The sequence below is a fragment of the Thermobia domestica genome, chromosome 2 (assembly GCF_964235325.1).
Source record: "Thermobia domestica chromosome 2, izTheDome1.hap1.1, whole genome shotgun sequence".
NCBI lineage: Eukaryota > Metazoa > Arthropoda > Insecta > Zygentoma > Lepismatidae > Thermobia > Thermobia domestica.
Window position 1 is genome coordinate 219,356,399 of NC_137455.1, and position 17,969 is coordinate 219,374,367.

The following is a 17,969-nucleotide window of genomic DNA, read 5'->3' on the forward strand; positions in this document are numbered from 1 at the left end:
AAGCACGACCCTGGGTATGAAATCCGTCATAGTTCTCGTTTTCCCTTTACTCCATACCATCTTCATTTCACCCCTTCCTAACCATGCAGTCATTTCCTACAGGCAAGTATTTTCGCGATTTTGCCACACTGCTTTCTGTGGTGCAGTAATGGATTTTGGACCATTACACCTTACTTCACATTCAGACCTATAACACATTATGAAGATTATTGTAACATCCGAAGTTCAATAAGATAACTCAGTGTAAAAGAATAGTTGGGTTAACTTTACAATGCCCGCTTTCGCTGGAATACTCACTAAGAAACAAGATATTACACGCTATTAAATTTATGAAAATAGGTCAAAACTTATCTAACCTGAAGCTAACCCGTTCCTACCACTACCCTTCTTAGCCCTATCTTACTTTATTCTACCCTACCCTACACTAAGATGCCCTTTTAAAGGCGTCTTAGTTATTGATGCGCAGCTAGAGTGTGTATTATAAAGTTTACTCTAATAGTTTAATATTTCATAATCCACAGAAAACGAGTTGTCTAACAATAGAATGAAAATTGAGAAAATACGTGCAGTAAATATTAAATGACATATTGTATTAAGCCTAACGAGAGGCTCCAAACTATACTTTAACTGTAGGCTATATACCTATCGTTGAATTGTACCTATTACGTGGTTTGACGTGTAGATTGATTTTTTCTCCTTCCGTCTTGAGTTGTTGTTCAACAGCTTTGAAGATTGAAATGTGAGAAATCTTTAAAGCAAAAACATAAGCTTTTCAAAGTATATTTGAAAGGTAACTTGAGTAAAGAAAGTTTTAAATGGGAAAATGAATTATGCTCTCCTTTTAATTCTGTAATATACCACAGAAATTGCATAAAACGAACAACTGTTCTCATAAAATTATTCTGAAATGACAATACTAATGAATGAACTGTGATTTCCAAAAATATTAAAACCTTGAATTTAAACGATTGCGTCTTTGTAATTCAACTTAACTCAAAACGCATAAAGGAAATCCGCAACATAGCTAGCTAATTCACTATAAAGAGAAAATATCATTATGTTTCAATAGATACATACATATACTGAGATAACAAAATGCATTGTTTTAACTTAAGATAATCTGATAATAAAATTGTAGCTAGTGGTGACAATTTCGACTGAAAACTGTTAATGACTTGTCACGGAAGAGTTATAGCTTGAGTTATAAAGATGTGCAATGATTACAAATAGAAACTTTGTAAGAAAGAGAACCAAGACTAGCAAGATTTTATTTTTCTCATTTTCTACATGAATGTTCTTTTGCTAACAAAATTTCAAGAAACTTTAGTTATCTTAATATCTACATCGTTCAAGCATGACGGCTGGATAAAATATCTAGTCCATCTTCTTCAACTTATTTCTTTAAATAATCTCCCCTTTTGTGTTGCTACAAGTACTAATCTGTCTGCTTTTGTATTTTTTTCTTTGTTCCTTTTTATGTTAGAAGTCAAATATAAAAGAGCGAAATGAGGGTGAACACAATCACCCCATCACCGAAATTACTTCCGGAAGTCACGAGAAATCTGAATTGTAATCGCCCAGCTTCGTTTTATTGCTCGTTACGATTTATGACAACACGAAAATAATTTTATAGGTTGTCATAGCAGCTATAACAACTGTTTTTATTAGTCTTACTCCCAATATGAACTTTCTTTTCTATATTGTTTTTACTTTTCACTTTCAATCTTTTTATTTTTAAAATCATTCTTTTCTATTTCTTTCGAAACATTTCATACATTTACTCTTCTTTTGTTGTCGTTTCTTATTATATACTGAAAAATCTAAACAGCAAAGATAATCTTCACATTGCACATCTTTAAAAGACAACATTGTTAATTGTAAATATAAAATTTATAGAAAAAGGCACTTTTCCTTCACAAAAGACACTTCATTATCGTCACTTCTAAATTTAGTGCATTTTGATCTTATAACTTAGATGTGCTGTATATGATTTATACATATTACTTAAATATTGTACCTTATACATGCTACTAAAATATTAAGAAATTGTGATATTCAGTGTGACATTATATAAATTGTAAGTACTCGCATTGCAGTTATTTAAATTTTGTTAATGTATGCATGCTCCAGGTATTTTGTTATTTTGGAATGTCATTTTTACAACAATCTACAAACTCTGTATAAATAAAGTGTAACAGTATAGTAACATTTTGGTCAAAATTGATCTGAGTTCATAAGTGACAACTAAACACAATATAATCCATAAGATAAAGAAATCTAAACAGAATAATGTTATTTACTAGATACGTAGTTGTTTATAATACGACTTTTCTTGAAAAAGCTTATACGATCAGCCAAATTTAAGCCTTCTTTTTTCCGAAAGAAGATTTATGCATTTACACCGTTATGATTTTCGCCTATTCATGAAGCGAAACTCTCAGTTTAACTCAGAATGCAGAAAACAAGTCTCTCATTAAAGTAAATTTTGAAATAGTTAAAAATGCCTAACAATTTAATATCTGTTATTATATCAATATATTATTCTAAACATCTTAAACATCGTCTGTATAGCACACGGTCTTACGCGTACAAGGAAATACTACATTTTATCTACTTCATAAGCCTAAAATATCAGTGCCATGCTCTCTTGTGTAATATAATATCAATAAAAGTAAACTTAAAATATATATCAGGAACACATGATTAATAACGGAATGCTCTCAGCTAAGCTATATCATAAATCAACAAACACTACAAGTACTTTTCTAAGTTTCTGTAAACTGCTTTCACTTATTACATAATACAAGCTAATAGTACATTTAATATACTTTAGTTTTACAAATTAAGCAGTACTTCTACTTCCCTATTTTTTCTCCATACAACTTTTCTAAGCTTAGCTTGACAGCATGAGTGACTGCATGTTTAATGTTGACTACATTGGGTTCATTTACCTCAAGAACATGGAAAACGTAAACAGAAGATCAATATATTTTAAACAATGAATCTTTTAACTATATTTCTATTTTCTAGAAGCTATAGAAAGCCTTTACTTAAAACTTCTGTAATAATTACCCGTTTATTTTGTTGCATTGTGAAAGAGTGCAGAACATTTACCTCCACAATATATATAAGATCATAATATAGTATCCAGCATAATATACAGAAGCTAACCAGTTGACAAACCCATCCGTCCTTTCGTAGTTTGTCGATATCTCGCTCGTCCTCTGTCATCAACATTTCAGTTATGTCTTTAAAACTCAGGTAGTGTGACAGTTCGCAAACTCCCATGTCACCACTGCAATTACTGCTATTCATGGTCCGATGAGCACAAGAGCTATCACCCACTTCCATTTCATAGATACTCTCTCTATATACATTTATGTTAGTTCCACAACTAGATTTACAGAAATGTCCATTAATTCACTCCAAGCTTTTGTATGTATGCATGATACCGCAGATTATTAATGAAATGTTTGGATCAGTTTTAATGTAATGATTGCTACTTTTATGTCATCCCGAGGAGAAACTGAGTCTGATTTTCAATAACGTGCTTTCTGTTGATCTGTTTCAGTAACTAATGTTAATGGTAATGTTACTTTCTTTTCATTTACAATTGATTATGATCAGTAAAATATACAAAATTATTTACAAACAAAATAATAATGAAAATGACAATCGATTGACACTCTAAAATAGTAGCTACTTTATTATATAGCAACTACAATTTAGATTAGATTGAACTGAGAGTACTGTTAAGTGTTTTCCAGGGGTTTATCATATACGTTAGTAATTTCGTTTCAGAAAATGTATAAATCAGTAACTTCCAATGGTTATCAGTATCAATAACTATCATTCTATTTATCAGATACTCTCGAGAGCCTCTTAATGACTCTTAGTTTGTCCCGATACCACTTCCTTCAGGAGTCAATACTGTAACATTTTACCTTATAATTTGTAACTTTTAAGAGAAACGAAAATATGAACTAACTAACTTACTCTATGGTACCTGGAGGTTCCATACCGCGTTCACAAAAGCGGGATATCCTTAGCCGACTGGATCCAGTTTCTACTTTGTATTTCTATTTCTGCGAGATACATCTTGATATTGTCATCCCATCTGCGCCTAGGTCTTCCTAATAGTCGCTTTAATATTGGTGTTCCAGTTAAGACTTCGAAAGCATTTCTACTTTCTTCCGTTACGACTACATGACCTGCCCTCCTGAACCTCCTAGACTTGATGATCTTAACAATGTTTGGAAAAGCGTACAAAAAATGTAGTCCCTCGTTATGAAATTTCCGCCACTCCTCATTTCCGTTCCTCTTGGGTCTGAATATTTGTCTCAGGATCTTGTTCTCGCATACTTTCAGTCTACGTTCTTCCTTCAGAGTAAGCGACGATGAAAAGATGAACTAATCACCAATAAAATGGGGTAAATTTCGTGAATACTCTTATTTCATTCTAAGTAAGTTTTAGGAAACAGTAATTTCATTGGACTTCAAATTCCGTAAATCTTTACTGATAACGAAAGTTAATCATCATCATACTTTTCCTTACTTTTTGACGTACTAAATTCGATTTTCTAGGTGAAATATTTAGCTTCCCTGATTACAGTATTTCGTGTTGCCAACTAGCATAATAAAACATTAAAACTTGGAAAGAGATTTTAAAAATCGGAGTTGAGGTATCCTTCAATGATCTTGCGTGGTTCTGTAGTACGGCTTTTTTGGAGCTAAGATTGTATGGTAAAGAGTGGCCTACAATACTTGAGATTAGATCTTGTATGAAGGTTTTTGAAGCGTCAACTAAAAAAACGAAGAGTCATTTTGGATCTGTCATATAGAACGGTAACATTAGGAGAGCAATATCATTGATTTCGTGCTATGTGATTATGTTGAACAAGAAACGAGATTTTATTTTTCCTTGTTTAACTCGTTTCGTCACTCATCATCACCTATCACAACTCCAATTGAATACAATAAAAATAATGTGGAGAATTTAATTTAAAAAAGTAGTTCCACCTGTTAATAAAATATATTATTAACACTTCACGTACACGACTTATACTAGCAAAGCGCAATTATTCAATTTTTCTCCTGTTAATGACAATTTTTTTTATATGTATACCCTGGAGCATACGACATACATTACACATAAGCAAGTTCAACTCAGTAATTTTCATGTAATGGATTGCAGTTCGTGCGTTATCCGATCACGAAGTTCCTGGGTGGACGGGCAATAGTGGTACATCGATGCTGTCCTTAGCGAGTCATCAATAAAAGGAATCTCATGGTGTAAATTCTAGCGAACGTGAGGCCAAGGAAGAATGTTATGTCCAATTGCAACACGTTCGACCAATCCAATGGTAAGAAAACACAAGCTTAAATAGTACTTGTAAATTTCTCTGAAAATAGGAAAAAGTCCGTCCGGTCGGAGAATGTAATCGTCGTAATTGCTATTCAGTTAACAACCAATTTTCCAACATATATATAAGTTCGAAGATTATCCATGCATTTTCTTGTCGAATGTCGCACACAAAACGCTGACTCTTGAATATTATCCTGATGCTTCATCTCTGAATGTTGCTGTTTGGTTCTCCCCAGATACGGACGTTGTATCTTTTAACCCTGACGCAGATGTGGAATCTAATTCATAAGAGAAAGTGAATTTTGCCACAAAATCAATTTCCAAATTTTTTCTCCATTCTTTCGAAAATCATGCTTTTCCTCTTTATATGCTTGTATAAGACCTCTACACCGTCTTATATGGATTAAAATAAAGTAACTTATGCATCTCTTTCCAGATTGTGGTTTTTTGCATGTCTAATTTCCTGCTTGCTATGAGCACTGTTTTGTTGGGACTTTGGTGAAATGTTTCATGCATACTTCTGCTGTTTTTTTACCAAATACAAGAAGTTGATCAGGGCTATTTCTCCTCACACAAGAACCTTATTATTATTATTATTATTATTATTATTATTATTATTATTATTATTATTATTATTATTATTATTGTGTTTACTTATTACCATTTTTGTTCTGTAGCATTCAACGCTGAAACTGGAAAGGGTTGATTTTCCACTTCCAGTTTCCACGACTCCAGAAAATCGTTTCTCGCTATCTATTCCCGGTGTTTTCTATGACGATCAAGGTTGGAACCGGAAATGGATCACTTCTATCATCTTTTATTAATAGAAGGTTAGTGGAGGAGATGGAATCTATTCTCTGAACGTTCAATCAATCGATCTAATATTTCTTGATATCTCTTACTGTTTCTGCTCTGATACTTGTTGACAGACAGATGGACTAACAGGTTTAAACTTACTATAAGACTTCCGACACTTATGCATAGTCTAGTTTAGAAGTCTAACTAGCTCTTTCGGTAATCCAAATTCGATAAGAATACTGTACTAGGTTTTCCTCCTAACCATGTGGTATGATTTTCTGAAATCAATAAATAGTTCATGTACCTTGATGTTATGTTCCAATTTCTTTCCGAATATCTTGATTCTTGATTGCTTGATTGATTGATAGATGCTTGATTGATTTTGCCTAAATCCGAACAGATAATCTCCAATAAGCATCTCTCTCCAGTTTTTTAAAATATCGTTTTCCTTTGAATTTAAACAGAGCCTAAAATCAGGAAACTGAAGTGAAGGGGTGCATTGAGAATTACGATTGAATTTGTTTCCACAGACAAAGGAACTAAATAATAGTGAATCTTTATACTTATCATCTAACACGATATCTCGTATATCTGCTGACACACGTTAATTAATATTCACAGTAATTGATGTTATTTCAATACAAACACTTTGACTGTAAGCGCAAAGAAAATCAGATTTTAACAGACGTAATGTGCTAGCATTAAATACTCTAATATTATTAGTTTAAGTAAAGCAAATGATTGTAATATCTTTAGTCTCGTGCACAAAGTAGGTTACTCATTTTGACAAGTGTTAGTAATAATATTCTTGAAGATACTACTTGTATATTATTATAACACTACCTACTATGCACTGTTTAAGTAATGTTTATGTAGATTACATATTTCGTAGCAATGAGAGTTCGAATCAGGAAATACACATAACAAAAAGTTGTTTGCTTACGAAGACAACTCGTAATTTGTGAACACATTTAAGTTAAAAGCGTAAAACTTTCTAATCAAAGGAGCCGACTACTCAGGTACTCTGGGGCTCAAGCAACCCTACTGGAGACTTTTAATGGCTGCTCATTACCTATTAGAGTTTGGCATCGGAAATTATACTGTATTGAAACTAAACTTTTATAGTGTCAAAAATAATAGATAATCTTTTGTTAGCTAACATTATATAATTATAATTAGTCACAAGCGAGTGTAATTTTGTAAACTTATTTCTTTAAGTAGCTTATAGTTTGATACCGTTAGTTTGTCCTTTTAAAAAATATGAAAAGCGTTTATATAAATTAGAAATTGGTGAAATCATTTTTAGTTTTCACGCATTTTATTCTCAATGTTTTAGAGGTTTAAATGTCATCATTATTATTTTAATATTATTTTCTGACTCCTTTGGCCAAAATTGGTAAACACACTTGAAACTGAAAGGCAAAACTTCAATTCAAACTTAAGTTAAACGTGGTTAGAAAAAATAAAAAAAAAAACTAGAAAGAAAAAGAAAAATCTGACGTCTTTGGAGTTTAAAAATAATTTCACAGTTCATTTGGTTTCAGTAGCTTGTGCCCCCGTGGTCTTTCACGCCAAGCAGGAAGCAACCCCAGTTAGTGAACTAGTGGTCTATCAGATATGTTTTAAAAAAAATTAAAATACGTGACCTTATTGTTTATATCCCAAGTACGGAAATATGAGCGCCCATTGAAAAAAAAAATATAAGTTGGCGCTTATGTTCATTACTGTATGGATATATTGTAATTCTGATAGGTATAATGTAATTCTGATATTTCAGTAAAATACAAAATAATATATTTTCTTCAATCTCCTAAAATCTAAATTGATTTTGAAATATTTGTTTTTTAGAAAAAGGAAAGGCTGTATTGAAGAATAATGTGTTTTTGAGGGAGAAATAATGAAAGACAATTTCCTCTCATTCGGAAGTGGAAAAAAGAGTTTGTGTTGTAAAGAAATGAATTTGTCTGTTAGAAGAGATATTGTTGCGTGCCTTCGGGACTTCCTCAGAAGGAAATCTACAAGAGAAATATCTAAGAGCAGTTACAGAGAAAGCTGTGTCAGCTGTTCACGACGTCATATGATGAATCGAGGTCGCACAACTGGTGAATCTCTCCTCGGGTTTTTCTTATGGCGTTTCTCTCTGCATGTTGCCTTGTAGAGTTCCTTGGACGGAAATTCCTCTCTTATGGCGAAAGAATGAGATAAAAGGAAAGAGAAACAGAGAATCATATTGGGACAACAAGAGGAAGATGCAACATCTTGCTGCGAAAACAAGTAAATCATAACAAGGTAATTTAACACGAGAAACTACCCGAGATCTATGCATTAAACTAATTTAAATCTTAATTTCATCAGATAAGTGGAAAGTAATGTGATTCATAGTAACTGTTATTCAAAATGTTTCTTCGGACTATTATTAACTATATACTTCCAAAAATTCTGGTAAGATTTTTATATTGGAAATAATAGCATCAAACATAAACTCACATTTGGCATTTTTGTAATTATCAATGATTTACTATTAGCAAATCATTCAATTGAAAGACCTCTCATTTTGTCGAATAGTACAGATATGTATATATACAGTACTTCGAATAAACCTATAATTTAATTTAATTATAAAATATTTTGACAGTTTATTATTATTATTATTATTACTATTATTTACTTATTAACTGCTAAACAGTAACAGACCATTCATCTCTTACCGATTCCTAATATGTAATTTCAAACATAGTCAAACGAGACGACTATTACAAGATACTATTTTGTTTCCAGTTTTTCTCACAATAGTTCTATTTTTTTACTTGTACAATTTCACAAATTACCATATTATTAATTCATATTTATTAAACCACATTTTGAAAGGAAAATTTAAAACTTGAATGTTGAATTAAATATGTTATTTGAGCACTCATGTAGAACAGAGCCAAACAAATGTCCCTATTACATAAAAAAAATAAAACGGTACGTTGTTTCACGTAAGTTAATATGGAGTTCAAAGGAACCTATGGTACCAGAAGCGAAATATAGTGAAGAAAGTATCGTAAAGATTTATTGATTTAAGATACATGTATTTACAGTATTACTTGTGTATTACATGTATTACTTGTACTTACATGTATTTACAGTATTACTTGTGTATTACAGTATTACTTGTGTAATACAGTATTACATGTATTTACAGTATTATCTGTAAGATTTAAGATACAGTATTACTTGTGCTGAAGCTTCAAAGAAACAAACACAAACATTTGTTTTCGTTATTGTAAGGATGTTGTTTCCTTTCTTCCCTAGGTTTCCTTTCTTTGTTTATATTATAAGGTATGGTGTTGATTGATTAGTTTGCCTTTTCGACTGTGAACTTAAGTAAGATGATATATCCTTTTCAGACTTCCAAACTATGGTAAGTGTCGTAAATCTTATAAAACGACTTTGCCCATCCGTCCGTTCGTAAAAATGAAAAGAGATATCGAGGTTGCAGTTTCTTTCAATCATGCAGCATTCCAAAAATAAGTGCATACTCTTTTGATTACTGTCCCTTCAAACGGAAGTGGTTCAAATTAGTCATTTCCCATTTGATTGTTTATTAAAATAGAAAGGAAACGGTAACAGATAGCGAGAATCGTTTTTTACCAAATTATTCAGAGTTTCAAGGCAATGTACCATGATTATCCTGAACACTATGAAAACAGAAAATAGTTCAAATTTAATGGCACTTCCAGTTACAGTATTAATTTTTACAGAGCAGAAAGGGTAAGATGTATCGTGATGAGATTTTGCCATAGATTCACTGTGCTAAGAATAGGTCCCATTTTTCTTCGTTGATCTTTTACTCAAACCGAACTTGGATCAAATTAGTGATTTCCGGTTTCAACATGTACTGCTATAGAACGAAAATGGTAATTGTTAGCGACAAGCAATCGATTTCCGGTCTCAAGATTACAGACCATGATAACTCACAACCTTCTACCAAAACCGAAAGTGGTTGCAATTTCTACACAAACGCTCTACTTCAAATTTCAATACTGGTTTCGGTAGAGCAACACGGTAAGAGATATCGAGATGCAGTTTTTTTGCAATTAATTCAGCTACCCGAGAATAGGTTATATCGCTTCCCTTAAACTTCTGTTGCATCCGGAAGTGGTTATAATTAACAAATTCCGGTTTCAACCTTTATTGACAGAACTAAAACAGTAAACCATTGAGAGTAAGCTTTGTATTCAGCGTCCGAGGAATAGGTTTTATATTTAATCTTATTAATCTATTGCAACCAGTAGTTATAGATGTAGTATTTCACGTTTGAGTATTAAATTCCCATAATTTGGAAATGTACTGTAGTTTTACACTATGAAATGAAACTCACTTGTTTCCGAAACACAACTTAAATTATTAACTAAGGCAAACTGGAGCCAAATATGGCTTCATGCGCAAATTTGTAAAGAAAAAACACGTGTTAGTCATTTGGTGGCGAAGGGTCACCAAGTCTCTCCGCGTAGGCTTTGTTTTATTGATAAAATGACGATGTAGTTTGGTATTTTAACTGAAAGATTAAATTTACTTATAAAAATGAGCTGTCTTTTTCTGCTAAATTTGATGCACTGTATTGCTATTACAATAATCCAATGTAAACTTTAATCTAAAATTCTGGAATGTATTTCATATAATGGTCTCCAGTCATTACCCTCTTCTCAATTTCTTTCTTCCTCCTCAATTCCCTGGGTATTGTGATCGCTAAAAGACGTCATCCCTCACACATGATGGGCTAATATGGTCGTGGATGCCGAAAGCCTAGAAATCTAATTCGTAATCCTAACGGGGTTAGACTCATGAAGTTCGCAACATCCAAAAACTTTATCGTGAAGAATACAAAACTCCCATGTCGTGACATTCATAAATATACTACGAAAAACACTTAGGTGGAAAAAACACACGAATAGACTTTAGTACACACAAAAGACAGTCTAACATACTTCATAATTTTATCCTTTAGAGCAGCTGACTCCAACTATAACCCGGTAGCAGTAGTTATAAGGGAGAAACTATAGTTGAGAAATGGAAATATTCAGCATCTGAAAACGAGTAGGTTTAATTTAAAAGAGATCGGGGGGGGGAGTAAGGCGGGAAGTGAATACCAGATTAAAGTGTCAAATAGATTCTCAGTTTTAGAAGATTAGAAATGCAGTATTGTTGAAAATGCTTGGGTCAAATTTAAGCATGCCATTAAGTTTTCATCGAAAGAAAAAGTGGAGCACGCAGAAATACATATTAACAAACCATGGTTCTACCAAAAAAAAACTAAACTAGCAAAGAAAGAAAACACGCGACATGTAATTGCTACAAAATCCGAACGATGTAACTGGACACCATTTCGTTGACATCAGGTGGGAAACTTCCAAAGCATTTAGAAATAAAGAAACGTGATTTTTTGAAAGCTAAAATTATTAAAATTCAAGATAATACTAAAAACAAGAAACATTTGGGACATGTATAAGGGCACCAACAAATTTAAGGAGGGCTATTAACCTTGCGTATAAATGTATTAAAAGAAGCGGATGGAGCAACTTTCACGCATATGGATAGTGGAAACAGATGAAAAAATTATTATTTCTAATTTCTTTAACACGGAGGCAAAAAATAACGTTCGTGGATAAAATAAAATGCATAGACCACAACCGTATATTCCAAAGTGTAACTGAAGAAGTAGAAATTGCTATAAAGAAATTAAAGAAACAAATATCCGGGTGTATACGAAATTCCTGCTGATTTAATTTTAGCTGTCGATTTCCATGGAATAAAAACGGTAAGAGATATCGAGATGCTGTTTTTTGTAATCGATTCAGCTTCCCAAGTGTAGGTCCAATAACATTGGATGTAGTTGAAATTTGCTCATACTTCCAGTTTCAATACTTATCTCCATGGAACAAAAATGGTAAGAAATTCTAAATCATTTTTCTTTTGCAGTCGATTCAGCGTTTCAAGGATAGCTTCCCTTCCTCGACTATGCCTCTGTTCAAATCAGAAGTGGTTCAAATTAACGGTTTTTGTTTCAACATTTATCGGCATAAAACAAAAATGGTAGTAGATAGCGACAAGCTGTTTCTGCAATCGATGCAAGGTCCCAAGGGTGCATGCCATTATAATCCGCAACACTGTAACAAAATGGGAAGTGATTGAAATTTACTACTACTTCTAGTTTTAGTGCTGATTTCGGTAAAGCAAAAATGAGTAAGACTTATCGAGATGGAGTTTTTGCAATCGATTTGGCTACCTAAAAGTAAGTTCTATCTTCTTGCTTAACGTTCTATTGAATTCTGAAGTGGTTAAAATTAACGATTTCCGGTTTCAACCTTTATCACCGCAGAACGAAAACGGTAATGCATAGCGAGTAATGACTTTTCGATATGAATTCAGCGTCCGAGGAACAGGTTTTACATCTTGTTAATCTATTGCAATCTGCAGTTATTGATGTACTACTTTAAGATTGAATATTGAATTGCCATAGTTTGGAAGTCTACCGTCACACACTGTGTAATGAAACTCATTTGTTGATTTCAGAAAAAAATCTACGACGTGGCAAGAAGAGATACAGTGTAAACATTCTTACTGACTTAGATTTACCGAAAAGCTAGTTAGATTAATTAAGATGTTTAAATAAATCCAAAAGTAAAGTCCGAGTAGGAAAAATCTTACCCAGGAGCTTCACAACGAAAATGGTCTGAAGCAAAGAAATACGTCATCATCATTGTTATTCAATATTGTTGTGGAATACGCTATGAGTAAAATTAAAGATAGTAACAGGGCTTAAAGGTGAATGGTACTCGACAATTTACGGCATATGCTAATGATGCGAATCTGAAAAGGGATGATATAAGTTTAATATTAAAAAAATCAGAAGTTTTATTAAACACCTGTAGAGACATGGAATTAAATATAGCCCTAAACGCAGAGGAAACTAAATACATGGAAATCCACCGTAACCGTAATACAGCACATTATGGATACATTGTGAATTCAGCATTGAGCCTCCGGGTTCCATAGGCTATAGGCCTAGTTTAGTTCTGAGTTCGGAATATAACAAACCAACGAAACATTTTATCTTTTGCCGTACTTCATTGCACAAAACTAGGAAACAACTCTAAATGTCATTTTCCTACTACGTTGAATGATTAAACGGACTTTACTCGACTCTATTTTGTGAGTACAGCATGCATTTCTCGAGATGTTAAAGAAAGGAAATAGATCTGAGATAGTGATTCAATAATCCAATTTTCATACTATAAAAATTAAGTAGCTTAGCTGTATGTTTCATGGTACATAAAACCAACGGGGACGTTAAGAATGTTATTATGAAGCGTTATTATAGGGGAAAAATATTTAATATACAGATACTTATACATATATAATTTCAGTCTGATCAAAAATTACACCGAGATTGAAAGTAGTGACTGATAAGCGAAATATGATTTTATAATTATTATTGTCAAAATGTTGAAAAAATCTTCGAAACCTGTCGTAATTTATTTAAATACTTGACTGCATCTATTACTGTTCTGTTTAATGGCTTAACTTTTATACATTTCTAAAAATGCACACTGTTGTACTAGTGCAAGGGGTACAGATAGAAGCAAAAGAAAGAACTTAAAAACGTCTTATCTATAGATCTGATTCGAATATTAGACAGGATAGAGAGATTTCATATCCTTGAGGAAAAGCACGAACTTGTCTTTCTATCAAGGCGTAGATGAGAGGGAAGAAAATGAGTTGGTGGAAGAGTGGTGAGAAAACTTATCCAGCATGAAGGGGAAACTTGAGGTTTCCCTCCGCTACAAAAAGAGAACAACCACAACAAAGTTTAGAAAGAGCGGAGGGGTGAGAGAACAAAGACCAAAGAGGATAAGGAAGGCACACGTACACACAAACACATTCATACAGAGAGAAACCATTTTCAATCTGTAGCTTTACTAAACTGCTGTGGAATAAGTTTTGTTCCACACAGAGGCGGGGCAAACAGCTTGGTAAGCTGTGTTTGGTGGTTGCCTTCAACTTGGTGTGGAATGGGAAAGAAATGTCAAAGTGATCTAAAGGAGTGATATCGCTCATGGAGGGACTTAAAGACTGTGTGAATAAGGCATGCAAAGAGGGTACACAGTAATTATGCTGGGAAGCTAACTGCTTCGTGTTACTGATGTTCTGATATTCATCCCCTTTTCATAAGAATAAAAACTGACCTCACTAAGTATTGGTTGGAGTATTTGGTCACATTTCCTCCTTCTGTTTAACCTAACTGTTATTGTTCACCCTTAACCTTGTATTCCTCTTAATCTTTAATATTACTCCAATTTCGCGTCCGTTCTCTTTTATTTTAATTTCAAGAATACATGGAGGTAGAATAGATACTACTACTAAATCACTACAAACGTGAATACTTTGGAATGCATTATTTATAAATTCCGTGCTAATGCAACTAGCAACTGCGTTTGTGAAGAAACATTTCAGATATCTTAAATGTCTTTTTATTTGTATATGAATAAGTGTGGTTTAATAGTTTAATATTTTTTTTAAATATATGAATTAAAATTACAAGTTTGGTTGTTCCGACTTTGTCTTACAGCACTGAGAGTGCATTAGATGAGGCTATGCAACATCGAATGTTAATGTTTCGCCAACTATTACTATCTCACTATTTGCATTTTGAAGAGAACTACGTTTATTTATTTTGTAGCAGTTAAAACTAACTAGAACATTTACATAATTTTGTTTTCGTTTATTACTCTTGTATTCGAAAAGATGGATGTAAAGACATAAAATATGATAACCAGACTTTCCTTTCTTTCGACTTTTTAGTACAATGAGATAAATAAAAGTAGTCTGATCATGAAAAAAGCAGAACTCAAGATTTCTGTGGATTTGCACATGTCATGATCCTCTAATTCCACGCAAATTGTTTGTGGATTATGTCCATCTGTTTGTCCCTTTGGAAGTCAGCTCGTCCCCACACTTTCCTAAAGAACATATTACTCAAAATATCGGAAGCAAATTTTAAACTTAAGATTTTTCATAAAATTCTCTAGAGATCAATTTTTCAATTATCGGATGTTTTTTCTCTACTGTCAATAATAAGGGTAGCTTATTGGAGAGTCGAAATCGAAAATTGAGGCTAAAATGTCAATAACTAGTAAGGAAGAATCTTGCGTTCTAGAAGAAAAACAAACTCAAATTTCCAATGAATTAACAAGTTTTGTGACCTGTATGTGCCCAAATATGGTTACTAGATTTTGTTCTTTTGTTTCTTAGAAGGTAGAGGAATTTAGACATTACTCTGTTCAACTATCAAGAGTAAAGCTTAAGACATCGTTTTATGAAGATTCTCCATGGACAGTTTAGAAATTTTATCCTACAACCCATTTTAAATGCAGATTACATGGAAAATATAAAGAATAAAACAAACAAACATACATGCTTCTTTTCTCAAAACCTGTTCTAGGTGTTACATTTGCATATATTGCATAAATAAATAATTCATTTGTAATCTTATAACATCATTAATTTTCCTCGTAAAAAAATATTTAAAATATGAATTATCTTTATACATACTAAAAGAGAAAGCCCTAACTGACTGATTCACGCACAGACTGGGTTTTAGCGGACGATTAGTGGAAGAGCGCTTTCACTGGCGCAGAGGTCCCTGATTCGATCCAACTCCCGCTAAGTGGATTTTGTGGTAAACAAACATCGTGTGCGTGGGTTCTATGGTTTCCCTCTACTTTCTATGACTATCATCACCACCGTCCCCCTTACCCTCCATGCATAATCATGGGTCGTTAAACTAAAACCACATTCAGGCCAAACTACTTAAGCAAGAAACACAAATGGACAGTATGTAGGAATTACAAAGTAAGATACTATTAAGAAAATATTTTTGGAAATTTGCTGAGTAAGAGAGGTTGTGGGGCTATCAATCACAACCCTCAATACTCTACCAAAAGTGAAAGTGGCTGAAATTTACTACTACTTCTAGTTTCAATACTGATTTCCGTAGAGCAAAAAATGTTAAAGATTTGGAGATGCCGTATTTTGCAATCAATTCAGATCCCCAAGGGTAGGTTCTATGTTTTCCCTTAATTATATGTTCAATCCGGAATCGGTTCAAATCAACGATTTTCGTTTTCAACCTTTATCGACATAGAATAAAAACAGTAAAGCATAGTGAGTAATGGCTTTTTAATCTAATGAAACGTCCGAGGAATAACTTCTTTTTTCGGTTTTATTAATCTATTGCAACTAGTAGTTATAGATATACTACTTCAATTTGTAGCATTGAATCCCAATAGTCTGCAAGTCTACCTTAATTTCCCATCGTGAAACGAAACTCAGTTGTTGTAATAAGATATTTATATGTCGGTAAGACACAAGAAATGTGGTATTTGAACTCCCGATTTAAAATAATTAAACACGTTAATAAGTTTTTAAATTTAACCTAGAGGAAAGAAAAGAGGTGGAAAGAGAAATGGGGTGGTTAATGCAAGGTGTCTATTTGTCGAAATCATTTAAGTTTAGAGAAACTAAGTTCAGTGCTTAGACTTTTTACTTAAAATAATGAAACATTTGATTTAGCGTTTCTTGGTATTTTACCTAGAAGGGAAGAAGAAAGTTTTTTTTTTCAAAAAAAAAAAAAAAAAAAAGACGTGAAAATTAATCCATACCTATTTTCGGATTAAAAGGTCAGTGGCAAAAATTTTTCTACTTTTATTTTTATTTTTTTATTTTTTATTTTATTGTGTGCACAAAGCTGTACTGAACTAACTCCCTCGTGGCTAAGGATCTTTAGCATGAGGGACCCGGGTTAGATTCTGGGCGTGGGCTCCTGTGGTTTGGATTCCACATTCAGCTGTAGGTCCACGTTTCATACAGCCTCATTGCTGAAAGGGACGTTAAACTAAAACCAAATCAAAAACAAAGCTGTACTATATTTAGAGGAATAGAAAATAAGCATTCACTCGCATTTTTATGTGTTCAGTTCTGTTCTCAAGGGCCATTTTGCATAGGCAAGAAGGGAATTGTTATATCGAGATTTTTATATTTCATTTTCTTCAACGGGACGGAAAGAACACAACAAATACTGTTTTAAATGTAACGTGGTGGTACCGCATGCAGAATCAAACTTCATATCTCGTTTTCTTTTTCAGAAGACAAATGAGGTATTGTATGGCAAAGTGACGTAAGTCAGCTTTGAGACATTGTGAGATGCTGACACTTTTTATCAGAATAGATATAGAAAAAGCGGACAAAATTGTTTTCTTTTTTTTTTATGGTGCCATTGTTTGCCCTATAGCCTTGTCTTTTAATTCTGAGATACGTAACGTTGTTATCTAACAAGTTATGGTTGCAAGCGTACGGAAATGACTAAATCTCATTTTTTTTAATGACTTACGCCACTTTGGCATCCATAGCCTTAAACGTGTTTACTTTTATAGTGAACGATCAACTGAAAGAGCGCTCATTGACTACTAACATACACATCACAGTGTAGTTCTACTTGCTCAGTGAAATTTGAAACAGGGTTGCAAGTGTTCCCTTTAATACAAATGAGCTGATTTTGCCTGAGCCGCCAAGAACTTTGAACTTTTTTTTGCTGTTATCTCTGATTTGCCTGTAAATGAGAAAAATTGATCGTTAAACTTCACATAAACACGCTGTTCTGTGAAAGATGAAGGGTAATTCAAGATAGAAAAAATGAAAAGGGAAGGATGAAATAGAAAAATTTCGATATAATCGTAACCTAAGCCTATTTTGCACGTTACAA

General features: G+C 33.0%; 1 protein-coding gene and 1 non-coding gene across 2 annotated transcripts in view; both read right to left on the reverse strand.

Annotated features, from left to right (window-relative positions):
• Positions 1–17,969, reverse strand: part of LOC145678378 (limbic system-associated membrane protein-like) — an 869,469-nt gene that overhangs the window by 334,226 nt on the left and 517,274 nt on the right. The gene's annotated exons all lie outside the window — the stretch shown is intronic.
• Positions 8,157–8,211, reverse strand: LOC145679912 (U7 small nuclear RNA). The gene has a single exon (XR_014130615.1). It is a non-coding gene; the product is annotated as a U7 small nuclear RNA (small nuclear RNA).